Raw genomic sequence first — 12,260 nt, forward strand, 5'->3', positions numbered from 1 at the left:
ATATATATATATATATATATATATATATATATATATATATATATATATATATATATATATATATATATATATATATATATATATTGATACTATAAGACAGACTGTATATATATACATATATAAACTAAATAAAGACTTGTATTGAGACTGTAAGACAGAACATGCAAAAAATAAATAAATAAAAAAAATAAATAAAATCATAAATCAATCGCTTCTACTGTAATCTCTTCACAAGAAAACAGAACTATAAGAATTTTAGCAAAACTAAATAAATCTATCATTTTAAAATTTTTTTTTTTTTTTTGGCATCTGAATACTTAAGAGACTGCTGAGAGAAGAAAAGTAACTTACTTTTATCAATAACTTTTGCATTATCATGACAAGTGAACATAACAGAAAAAAAAAAACCTAACTCATATATAACTTTTGAATTCTCCTGCAAAGAAAACACAACCATAAAATTTTGGCAAAAAGGAAATAAATTAATCACAAAATAAATAAGTAAACAAAACAATTTAGAGATTTCACGACCATTAATCAAGCAAATTTGTTTTTCCATTTGAATATGGACATCATTACCAAGTGATTAAATAGATAGGGGGAAAATCGATGGTTTAATATATTGCAATCAATGTCAAATGGAGCGTAATTTAATCAACAAAAAAAATTGTTCAATTAATTTCATATAGCCGTTGACGTTGTACATCGACAAATGTCCAGTTTGAATGAAATACTGGGTAATCATGATCGTTTAGTCCATTTAAATGTCCTTTATTAAATAAGGAACCATTGACTATTTTATTTGTGTCTGTGTAATCATTCCTAACTTTCACCAGAATGGAATGCTCCCTCTCCAACACAAACTTGCTCAATGAACTGCAGTCATTATAAAATTTACTAAAACTGCCTTCCCTATAGTCTCCAAACTTACAACTGAATTCTAAATTCTTCTAGAAATTTTCTTAGGAATATATACTTCAGCATAAACAACCATTTATGCATTATCAATTCAACTACAAGTTAAATGACATACGACATATACCAACATCTCAGCAATGACGAGCAAGATTCAGCTTCCATTCAGTATTTCGTTCTCAAATCATATGTGAAAGTTTTTCATACTTTTTTTCTTTGTATTTCTTTTTGTACTTCTATTGCTTACGTCTTATACCTCTCTATGGCACCGTAATACCTTCAAGGGTAAATCTGTTACGATAAGAAACAAGTAAAAAAATGCGCCGAAGTTTCTTCGACGCAATCGAGTTTCCTGCACATCGTTTAATCAAGGCCACCGAAAATAGATCTATCTTTCGGTGATCTCGGACCGGTGGTGGCCTGGCCAATATCGTTGCCAGATGGTGGCACGGCCTATTAGACGCTAACCGGCTAACTTTAACCTTAAAATAAAAACTTTTTGAGGCTAAAAAGGCTGAAATTTGGAATGTTTGATGACTGGAGGGTGGATGATCAACATAATAATTTGCAGTCCTCTAACCTCAGCAGTTTTTATGATCTGAGGGCGGACAGAAAAAGTGCAGACAGTAAAAAGTGCGGACGAACAGACAAAGCCGGCACAATAATTTTTTTTTTGAAAACTAAAATGAAAAGAAAAAATATAAAATTTGCATTATTTATTCTATATGAACCAGGATTTGCGTTACGCCTGTTCTACAACTGTTTTTCACATTCCGTATCAGTTTATTGAAACTTTCATGGAAAGAATTACAACTCTTGCACCATATCTTAACTTGGCAAATGCCACGCAAGGAGGAATTGAAATTCTGAGAGTATCGTGTCATCTAAATGCACAGCTCCTTCTGAATCAGTGGTTCTTAACCTGGGGGGGCGTCAGCAATTTCCAAGGGGGCGCGAGCCCTAGGGAAAAATAAAAAAATTCTCTAATTATATTCGTTATTCTCTTAACAAGAGTCGCTAAGAAGCAGTGTCAAGTGTCTCACTAATTCATTCCCAAAAGAATAAAAACAAACCTCTTTTTTTTTTTTAAATTTTATTTTCCATAAAATCAAAGGGGGCGTGGTAAAAAATGGTTAAGAACCACTGGTCTAAATCATATTATGTCATGTCCCGTGTATATTCCTATTTATAAGTTATTTGTTATTCCAAGCTCATTTCGTAGAGAACATTACTCTTCTCAGAGCCAATAAAAGCCCAGCAGATAACATCATCATTTTCATCACACCACGAAGATGAACGGACCAGGTATATATATATATATATATATATATATATATATATATATATATATATATATATATATATATATATATATATATATATATATATATATATATATATATATACATACCCACCCGTCTCTCTTACCCATCACAGACTGCCTAATGTACGTGAATTCACGCTTATTTCACCACCCGCGTGAAAGCTAAAATAAAAAAAAAAAAAAAAAAAAAAAAGACCCAGAGACAAGACTAGCAAACGCGTATACCTCTTCGTACTCAGATTCCAAAAGGCGAAGTATGACAAGAAACGCCGGGAGATTTGCCTCTCGTGTTGACGCAGATCCGCTTCGAAAAATGAGTCTCTAAAATATCGCGTCAAAAAAAAAAAACTTCCTGAAAAAAAAAGATTCCAGGCGAAAAGAAGAAGAGTCTCTTTTTGGTAATGTTTTGGGACGCGAAATTGTTGTTGATGTTGTTGTTGTTCTTCTTGTTGGAAAATTGTTGTTATGTTTCTACTGTGATACCAGTGCTCAGTATTAGGATATGAAGGATTAGAGAATTGATATTAGGAATTTTTGGTTTTCTGTCATAGAAAGCTATCTGTCCGTCCGCACTTTATTCTGTCCGCCCTCAGATCTTAAAAACCACTGAGGATAGAGGGTTACAAATTGGTATGTTGATTATCCACCCTCCAATCATCAAACATACCAAATTTCATTCTTCTAGCATCAGTAGTTTTTTTTTATTTTATTTAAGGTTAAAGTTAGCCATAATCTTGCTTCTGGCGACGATATAGGATAGGCCACCACCGGCCCGTGATTAAAGTTACACGGACCGCGGCTCATACAGCATTATACCGAGACCATCGAGAGATAGATCTATTTTCGGTGGCCTTGATTATACGATGTAACGGCTGTACAGAAAACTCGATTGCGCCGAATAAACTTGGTATGTCAAGTTATAAAATATCCTTCCCAACTACATGAAGGAAGAGTCATAATGTCCTTCTTTTGATCCAAAAGATCCTCACATGAACAACAGGTAAATTGCTAGAAATCTTTACAGTATTGATTTAATGCTTAGGTCTTTTATATTGCAAAACTGGCATGGGATTTTCAGTATTGTTGAGAAATATTTTTTCTTAATTTCGTACATTTATGCTCTCTCTCTCTCTCTCTCTCTCTCTCTCTCTCTCTGTATATATATATATATATATACACACACACACTCACATGTATATATATATATATATATATATATATATATATATATATATATATATATATATATATATATATATATGAAAAGCAATAGTCTCTACATTTAAATTTTATTCTTGAGAGCGGGCAGAGGATATAATAATAATAATAATAATAATAATAATAATAATAATAATAATAATAATAATAATAATAGTAATAGTAATACTAACATGGCTTTTACCACTGATGTCTAAATTTGAACCACAATAACCATACCATAAATTCAACAAGTGACGTTAAATAAGTGTGCGCTAAAAAATAAAAGAGAGAGAGAGAGAGAGAGAGAGAGAGAGAGAGAGAGAGAGAGAGAGAGAGAGAGAGAGAGAGATTACGGGCGGCTCATGAAATTCTGCTTAAAAGAAATGATAGCCATAATGCATCAGCCAGCAGCAATTACCAGTTAATGATTCATTACCAGCCTGGGTGTTCATAAATTCTGTAATCCCTTGATGTCTTGTAATATATATTAGCGACGCGGCATAATAACGCTTTAAATAACGTTCGTAGGCTCATATTTCCGAGTCCGTATCGTATTAAAAATGCAATAAGGTCTCACGGCTACACTGAGGAATTTTTTTTTTATACAAGTCTTTAAAGGTGATAACGTTAAGTTGGTGATAAAAAATTATCTTTTGTTAAAATGGTCGTATAGACGCTGTTAATGTATTTGATTTGATTCAACTTCATGTAATGAGTTAAAGAATTTGTTATATGTATATGTATATGTACAGTATATATATATATATATATATATATATATATATATATATATATATATATATATATATATATATATATATACATACTATATATATATATATATATATATATATATATATATATATATATATATATATATATATATATGTATGTGTGTACATATTAACTATCTCTGGTAAATACTTCAAGTGCATCTAATATTTTTCTTGCATATTTTAATTACAGGAATATTTACTGTCTTTCCTTATTTTCTGATTGTGTGTCCACTACTTTTCCATTAATTATAACCAGTTTTTTTTTTTTTACCTGAGACTGTCCTGTTAATGTTGTCTTTCTTAAATATTTTATAATTCAGGTTTGCAAACCCAAACCATAATATAAACACACACGAATGCATATATCGAATAACGAAATACTATATTGTCAGCAGGACTACAAAATGAATCTTATTCAGACATGAACTGCTACAGGAACATCTAGGGAATTTGAATAAGTAAACAATATTGAATCACTTATGAATCTGTATGTTATATAAAGTTGGCTGCCTTGCCGTAGGGAATAGGCCTAGATGAAGGCTCAGGTATCACATAACTCTTATTTTCAGTTTTCTGAAAAGAAAACTCTTGTACTGGCTTTGTCTGTCCGTCCGCACTTTTTTTCTGTCAGCACTTTTTCTGTCCGCCCTCAGATCTTAAAAACTGCTGAGGCTAGAGGGCTGCAAATTGGTATGTTGATCATCCACCCTCCAGTCATCAAACATACCAAATTGCAGCCCTCTAGCCTCAATAGTTTTGTTTTTATGTTATTTAGGGTTAAAGTTGCCCATAATCGTACGTCTGGCAACGATATAGGACAGGCCACCACCGACCCGTCGTTAAAGTTTCATGGGGCGCGGCTCATACAGCATTATACCGTGACCACCGCGAAGATAGATCTATTTTCGGTGGCCTTGATTATACGCTGTACAGTAAACTCGACTGCGCTTCCTCGGCGCATGTTTTACTTGTATTCTCGTGCACCGTGTATTTCGTGTTCCCTATAATGTATATTTTATCATTTTCATTCATAGCACTTCCTTGTGACAATTTTAAGGTTTTACTGAAAAAAAAACTGGATTTATCGTCTGACTCGATAATAATAATTTTTTTTCCTTGGTTATTTCATTCTAGGGAACTATTTAGTTCAATAAACAGTAATTATATCCAGCCTGATTAAACAGTAATTATATGTCGCTCAGAGCAATTTCCTCTCTAGATGCTTCAGCATTGGGTGAGTATTGTATTAGTGTCCACTGATTTATATCTAAAAATAATTTGGCAATGCAAAAGCATGCTAACGAGTATAAGTATACCGTAGAAGCATCACTTTAATTATAAAACTATTAATTCACAGACAATATATGCAAAATTTAACACTGCCAACTTCATAAGAAAAACAGCTTCGTCATGCAAATAATCCCTTAAAGTGCCACATCGATATTAAAAAAAATAAAGATGAATGGTCTTGAAGTTATGTTTTTATAAGTTTCCGGTTCACAACTTTATACAAAACCTGAAATCCCTTAGTTTAATGGGCTCCTTCCTTCCTATATCCTATACGAATGTAGTAAAAAGCCATCCAAATAATCCTTCGAGATGTCCTACCAAGGATCTAGTAATTCATAATCAGAAAATCCTCGGCGATTCTGCTCACACAGGACACGAGTCTCCAACCTCGCAACAGGCACATTTCCAGTTTTTTTTTTTTTTTTTTTTTTTTTTTTTTAGAAATGTATGATTCACTTTCGTCTCTTCAAAACGTCACTGCGTATTTTTGCATGACGCCAAAACCTGGCAGGTTTTGACAACCTGTTGCGGTTCACACATTTCAAGGTTGCAAACGACAGAGGATTCATCATAGTAGACGTTATAGTTCAGGCAATGTGACTTTGACCATTATTATTCAATGTGCGGATTTTCCAATACGAATTTTATGTATTTTTCGTTTTGTGACTGATTAACTGCATTTAAATTCGGTGCATATTTGTAAGTGGATCCAATTCCAAAGGAATTTATATTCCTATTTCCTTTAAAAATCTTTCTATCTCAGTTCCTCTTAGGATTATAACATATTTTAGACAACAAACAATAAAGGGGATGAAGTATAAAAATAAAGAATTAACTCGCCGCTCCCATTTTATAGAAAGCATCATACGTGTTTTACTAGAAATTCACTCTATCTCACTATCTTTTAGGATTATAACATATTTTAGAGAGCAAACAACATAGAATATAAATTATATATAAAATAATAAACTTCGAATTTCCATATCCTTTGAACAGTAAGGATTTACAAAAAAAAAAAAAAATATTGAGAATGCAGTTTTGTTAATTGCTATAAATCTAGAAGCTCTGATAAATAAGGCCTCGAGTCTTCCAAAACAATTACATTTCAAGGCACCGGTTTATCAATACGATAAATTCCTCTGTGAAACAGATCTGAAAGATTATGCTGGATATACAAAATGAAGAATAACACTGCACTGCAAGGATTCAAAGGCTGAAACCCAGAGGTATTAGTGCCAGGAAGTGGCACCAGAATAACAAACTCATCTTTAGTTTTTCAGTGGATATGCAACGGCCACTTGATCAATAAATACATCATTTCAAAGATATTTCCTCCATGTCCGCAAAAGCAGTTTGTCTTTGCTAACAAACTTGTTATAATATTCCTCTTGGTAAACCCTTGATTCTACTCCCTATTTCATGCTTGAGCAACCCGTAAAATGAATCATCCAACGCCTGCTAAGTAATATTATGCATCTAAATATATATCTAAAGATATATATATATATATATATATATATATATATATATATATATATATATATATATATATATATATATATATATATATATATATATATATACACATATACATATACAGTACATAAATATAAATAAAAATATAAGTATAATTATAAATATAAATATCTACATACACACATATATATACTGTATATACATACATAATACACACACACACATATATATATACATACATACATATATATATATATATATATATATATATATATATATATATATATATATATATATATATATATATATATATATGTGTGTGTGTGTGTGTGTGTGTGTGTGTGTGTGTGTTCATCTCGTCTGCGCGCATGCGTATGTTTATGGGCTGGTTATGTAAATGACATTGGAAGTCAGCCTAAACATCCCAATAAAAGGCAAATATCTAATAATCATAACATATGCAAAACTCCTCTGCTAGGGATAAAACGCATCGGAAATCAATAACCGATCGGAGAGACTTATTTTATTTTTATTCTCTTCCATTTTCCCTTTTGCAATGAATCCAAGCCTCTTAGGCTTATCAAAAGAAAAAAAAAAAAGAAAACGAAGTATTTTGGGAAAGATTAATTCCTCCAGAGTTACGGGAGTCTTCAGAGAAACACCACTAAAGTTTACGTCGACGTATTAAGTCCTTTTGTAATTGTTTTTCTTTTTTATTATTTTCTTCCTGTTTGCTTATCGCCATTTTTTTCCACCATGAATAATTTGTCCGGACTTTTTCGGAAGAGGGGGGAAATTGATTTGCGAGATGGCGATAGTACGAAAACTTCCCTCCTCAGGGGAATTATGCAATGTTTCTCTCTCTCTCTCTCTCTCATTTCAAAGTTTTTCTTCCTCTTCTTCTCCTTCCACTTCCTGCTCAGGGAATTACGTACTGTTGCCCATCTATCTATTTCTCTCTCTCTCTCTATGTATGTATGTATACATGTGTATAATATATATATATATATATATATATATATATATATATATATATATATATATATATATATATATGTATATCTGTCTGTCTGTCTGTCTCTATCTCTCACACACAAAACACACACACACACACACACATTCCAGGCTTTTTCTTCTAACTTTATCTCAGTTGAATTATTTTTTCAAAATAATATGGTAATGTAACTGGTATTTAATTGTTTGTTACTTAGACACACACATAATTATATATATATATATATATATATATGTGTGTGTGTGTGTGTGTGTGTGTGTGTGTGTGTGTGTGTGTGTGTGTGTGTGTGTGTGTCAATGAATAAGCAATGTATCTCCCACCAATCATAACATGACAGAAATAGCTAAAAAGTAAAAAAAAAAAAACTCTTCTATGCAACTCTAACAGTTCTAAAAAAAAAAAAACCGAGTCAGCTACGAGCTGACAATTACCAACATGTCAATTATACCTGCTTGCAGAATAATTAACTTTTATTGCAGCGGTGCAATTGACTGCAACAGAGCATTATTGAGCAGTGAACTGACGGCAGGAGAGTTTTCCCAACTGGGCCTCAAGTGAAGTTGCAGAGACAAAACTAGTGTGACTGATAATGAAAGATATTTCTCGATGCTTCTCCTTAGGGAAACTCACAGGTTGATGGATTGAAAGATATCTATTTTTTATGTCAAATGTTCAAGTGATGGAATTATTTAGGTAAATATAACTGGATAAATAAAGAAAAATATATATGGCCATACTACATAAGTTCCCCATGAGACTGGAATATCAGTGCAATAAAAATAACCTGTTTTATTACTTATAACTCAAATCAGGAAAACATTCGTATTACGCTAAAGTTGGAATTGCAGTAAATAAAGAAGATATATGGTTAAAGAACAAAAAATTTCAAGCTAAAATATTCCAGAATGTTCTGCCTTTGGCAAATGTACAGAAGGAAAATGCAGAAAAAAATATACAATGTATGGTGTTGCGCAATGTGAATAGATTTTTCATTAAATAAGTGAATAAAAAATTAATTTCCAAGAAAAATCTACAAAAGCCCTGGCTACACGAATGTAGCCTTCTTCATAAGTTCTCCATAAAGCTAAAACATCAATGATATAAATATAAGCTGTTCCATTATCTATAAGTCATAAAAAAAATTCGTATCAAGCTTTTTACAGAAATATAATTTTTTTTTCAAACGAAAATTTCGATAAATATTTTTCCATTATAACAAGAGTGATGTGTGCAACCATTTTAGGCTCAGCATAATTACGTACTTAAAAATGGAAACTACAAGTTTATCATAAAAAAATAAAACACTGTTTCACTATAATTTAAGTGACACGTTGTAACAATACGGTAAACCATCGTCATAAAGAGAATCACATATTGTTTACAACAGGAAACAAGTAAAAAATACGTCGAAGTTACTTCGGCGCAATCGAGTTTTCTGTAAACGTATAATGCTGTATGAAACTCTCGATGTGCTGCAGAACGAAACTCTCAGCCACGACCAGGCAGCGCTCAGTTGCTCCCCAGATGCGGTCAGTGAAGATACGTCGGCGGGTGGCACTAGCGGTGTCAGATGCACGATCCATGGCTAATCTTAACCTTAAATAAAATAAAAACTACTGAGGCTAGAGGGCTGCAATTTGGTATGCTTGATGATTGGACGGTGGATGATCAACATACCAATTCGCAGGCCTCTAGCCTCAGTAGTTTTTAAGATCTGAGAGCGGACAGAAAAAGTGCGGACGGACAGAAAAATAGCCATCTCAATAGTTTTCTTTTGCAGAAAACTATAACGGAACGTTTCGAAGCCAAGTGAACTGCCACTGCTACACAAAAGAATGCGAATGACTTTAAATAAGCGTTCAGGTCAAATCAGGTCACTGGTTTCAGAAGTTTCCGTCAGACCTACTTCGATACATCTTGGTTACGGCTGCGACAAATTTGGCCAACTAGGCCAGGAGGAGTATAACAAGTTAAGCTAACTTGTTGCTCGATCTGTGAGAGGCAAGTTAGTCGAAACGATTTTGTTAATTATTCAAGGTAACTTGATTTCAAAGGCTTCGAGTGTCAAACTAACAAGGGAATGTATCTGAGTTTAATCCTGCACCAATCGCGTAGATATTTCTATTTCTCAAAAGGCAGATTCACAGATTAGTAAATAACCTCAAGGATAAATTTAGTAATGTTTTGCAGTCATGGTAATAATTATGTTTCGAACGTCTATGTACAATTACATGTATGTATGTATGTTTGTATGTATGTACGTTTGTATATGTGTGCGTATGTATGTACGTATGTTTGTATGTTTCAGCTGGCTGGTGAGTTTGTGGAGATGGGTTGATATCGATTGGAAGTACAGGACTTGAATTCGATAGGCATAGTGAATTGGATATTAAACGATATTTGTGGCTTAACATTCGTGAATATCAAAAAACGTCATGCATATAGATGATAACAAATTATACATACATATACTGTATATATATATGTGTGTGTGTATATATATATATATATATATATATATATATATATATATATATATATATATATATATATATATATATATATATATATATATATATATATATATTAAAATAAATAATATAAAGGCCCTTGATCCACGAACTTGATATACTAGAATAAACAGACTATTGATGAATGTGAGAAGCACAAGAAAATGTTCAAGAAATAAAAGTTTCAACAGAAACAGAAGGGAGGAAGGACAAACAGTGTGATAGAAATGGATCCTGGAGGTCACTGAACTTTACTGAAAACTGGATAGAAATTGAAAGACCAATTCGAAAATGTGTGCGAACAGGGGGTCAGAAGGTGAAGAGTGATAAAATATAGAGTAATGAATATATGATCAAAGAATTCATGATAAAACAAGGAAAAAATATTCTTAAGAATTATTGGGTGATTCTGACTCAAATTATTCAACAATTTCTTTGTTGTAACCTTATCTGCTCTAATCAAATTTCTCTCCGTCTGACCCAAACTGTTCAACATTTTAATAAATTGTAATCTTATCCTACACAATTCAATTTGTCCCTGAATTAGTCAACGTTTCCTTTCACTCTCCTTTCTTAATCTCTTTATCCTTTTATCATGTTGGTTGCACCTGTTTCCTTCTTTCGAGAGCTTCCTCCTCCAACTCGATGTCTTCCTCACATTGTTTCTGTTTTTTTTTTTAACTTTTTGACTTTTTTCTTTCACGAGAGCTGTGTCTCTCCAACTCTTAATGGTTTTAATATAATCCCATGACCAAGTTACAATTTAATTCTGAACTTCTTCAAACAAATCTTTTTTTTTTTTTTTTTTGGATGCTGCGAATTTTGCTGCTAACGAATTCTCGTCTGGTTTCTCGGTCTTCTCAATTTAAATTTCACGGTGAAAATTCTTTTTATATTTTCGCTGATGCATTATCAATTTTCACTAACTTCCAAAAATGGGAAAAAATATCGTAAGTCCGAAATGTCCTCCAAAAGAATTTTGAAGTGTCTTATAGTTGTGCAAGTACAACAGTTATAAAGGACAAATAAATTAAATAACGAATTTATATATGCAACCTAGTGATAATAAATTGAATACAATGCAACCAATGCAAATCGTGGATTAGGGAAAATGAAAAGAACCAGTCAATTTCAAAAATACTGCTGATGGCTTCTAAGTTACATGTAGGCTGCATGGAGATACAATATTGGCAAGACTGACGACCTTATGCAACCTAGCGATAATGAACTGAATACAATGCAAATCGTGGATTAGGGAAAATGAAAAGAATTTACGAATACAAAAATACTGCTGATGGCTTCTCAGTTAAAGGTAGATTGAATACTGGCAAGACTGATGACGACCTTTTCGTGTAAAAGCCTGACATATCATCTTGCACAACACAGACAGATCAGTTAATCAGCCACCTTCTCATAAAGACTGATTGGCAGGGTTTCAGAGTTGGGCGGTACACGTCCGGTACCCAAATAACGGTCAAGAATCGCACCTCTGGGAACGTTCCACAATGCAGAGGTTAATGGTACTCTCCGGACCAATTCTAGGGACTAAGATGGATCCCCTAATTTCCCAAGGGCCCGCGACGTAGCTTAATATCGTTGGTGGCCGATGAGTCCTCCCATAAATAATATTTTGGGCGCCGCCCTTAGGTATCAACCGTTTGCGTGGCATTAAAAAATTCATTTTCTTTTGCTGTTAAGGTATTATGGTTTCAGGTTGAGGTGCATCAAGGTTTAATTGTTGAGCCACAGTATAC

General features: G+C 32.7%; 1 protein-coding gene across 5 annotated transcripts in view; it reads right to left on the reverse strand.

The window, feature by feature from the left end:
- Positions 1-12,260, reverse strand: part of LOC136850822 (putative neural-cadherin 2) — a 774,623-nt gene that overhangs the window by 71,997 nt on the left and 690,366 nt on the right. The gene's annotated exons all lie outside the window — the stretch shown is intronic.

Source organism: Macrobrachium rosenbergii, chromosome 22, assembly GCF_040412425.1.
Source record: "Macrobrachium rosenbergii isolate ZJJX-2024 chromosome 22, ASM4041242v1, whole genome shotgun sequence".
NCBI lineage: Eukaryota > Metazoa > Arthropoda > Malacostraca > Decapoda > Palaemonidae > Macrobrachium > Macrobrachium rosenbergii.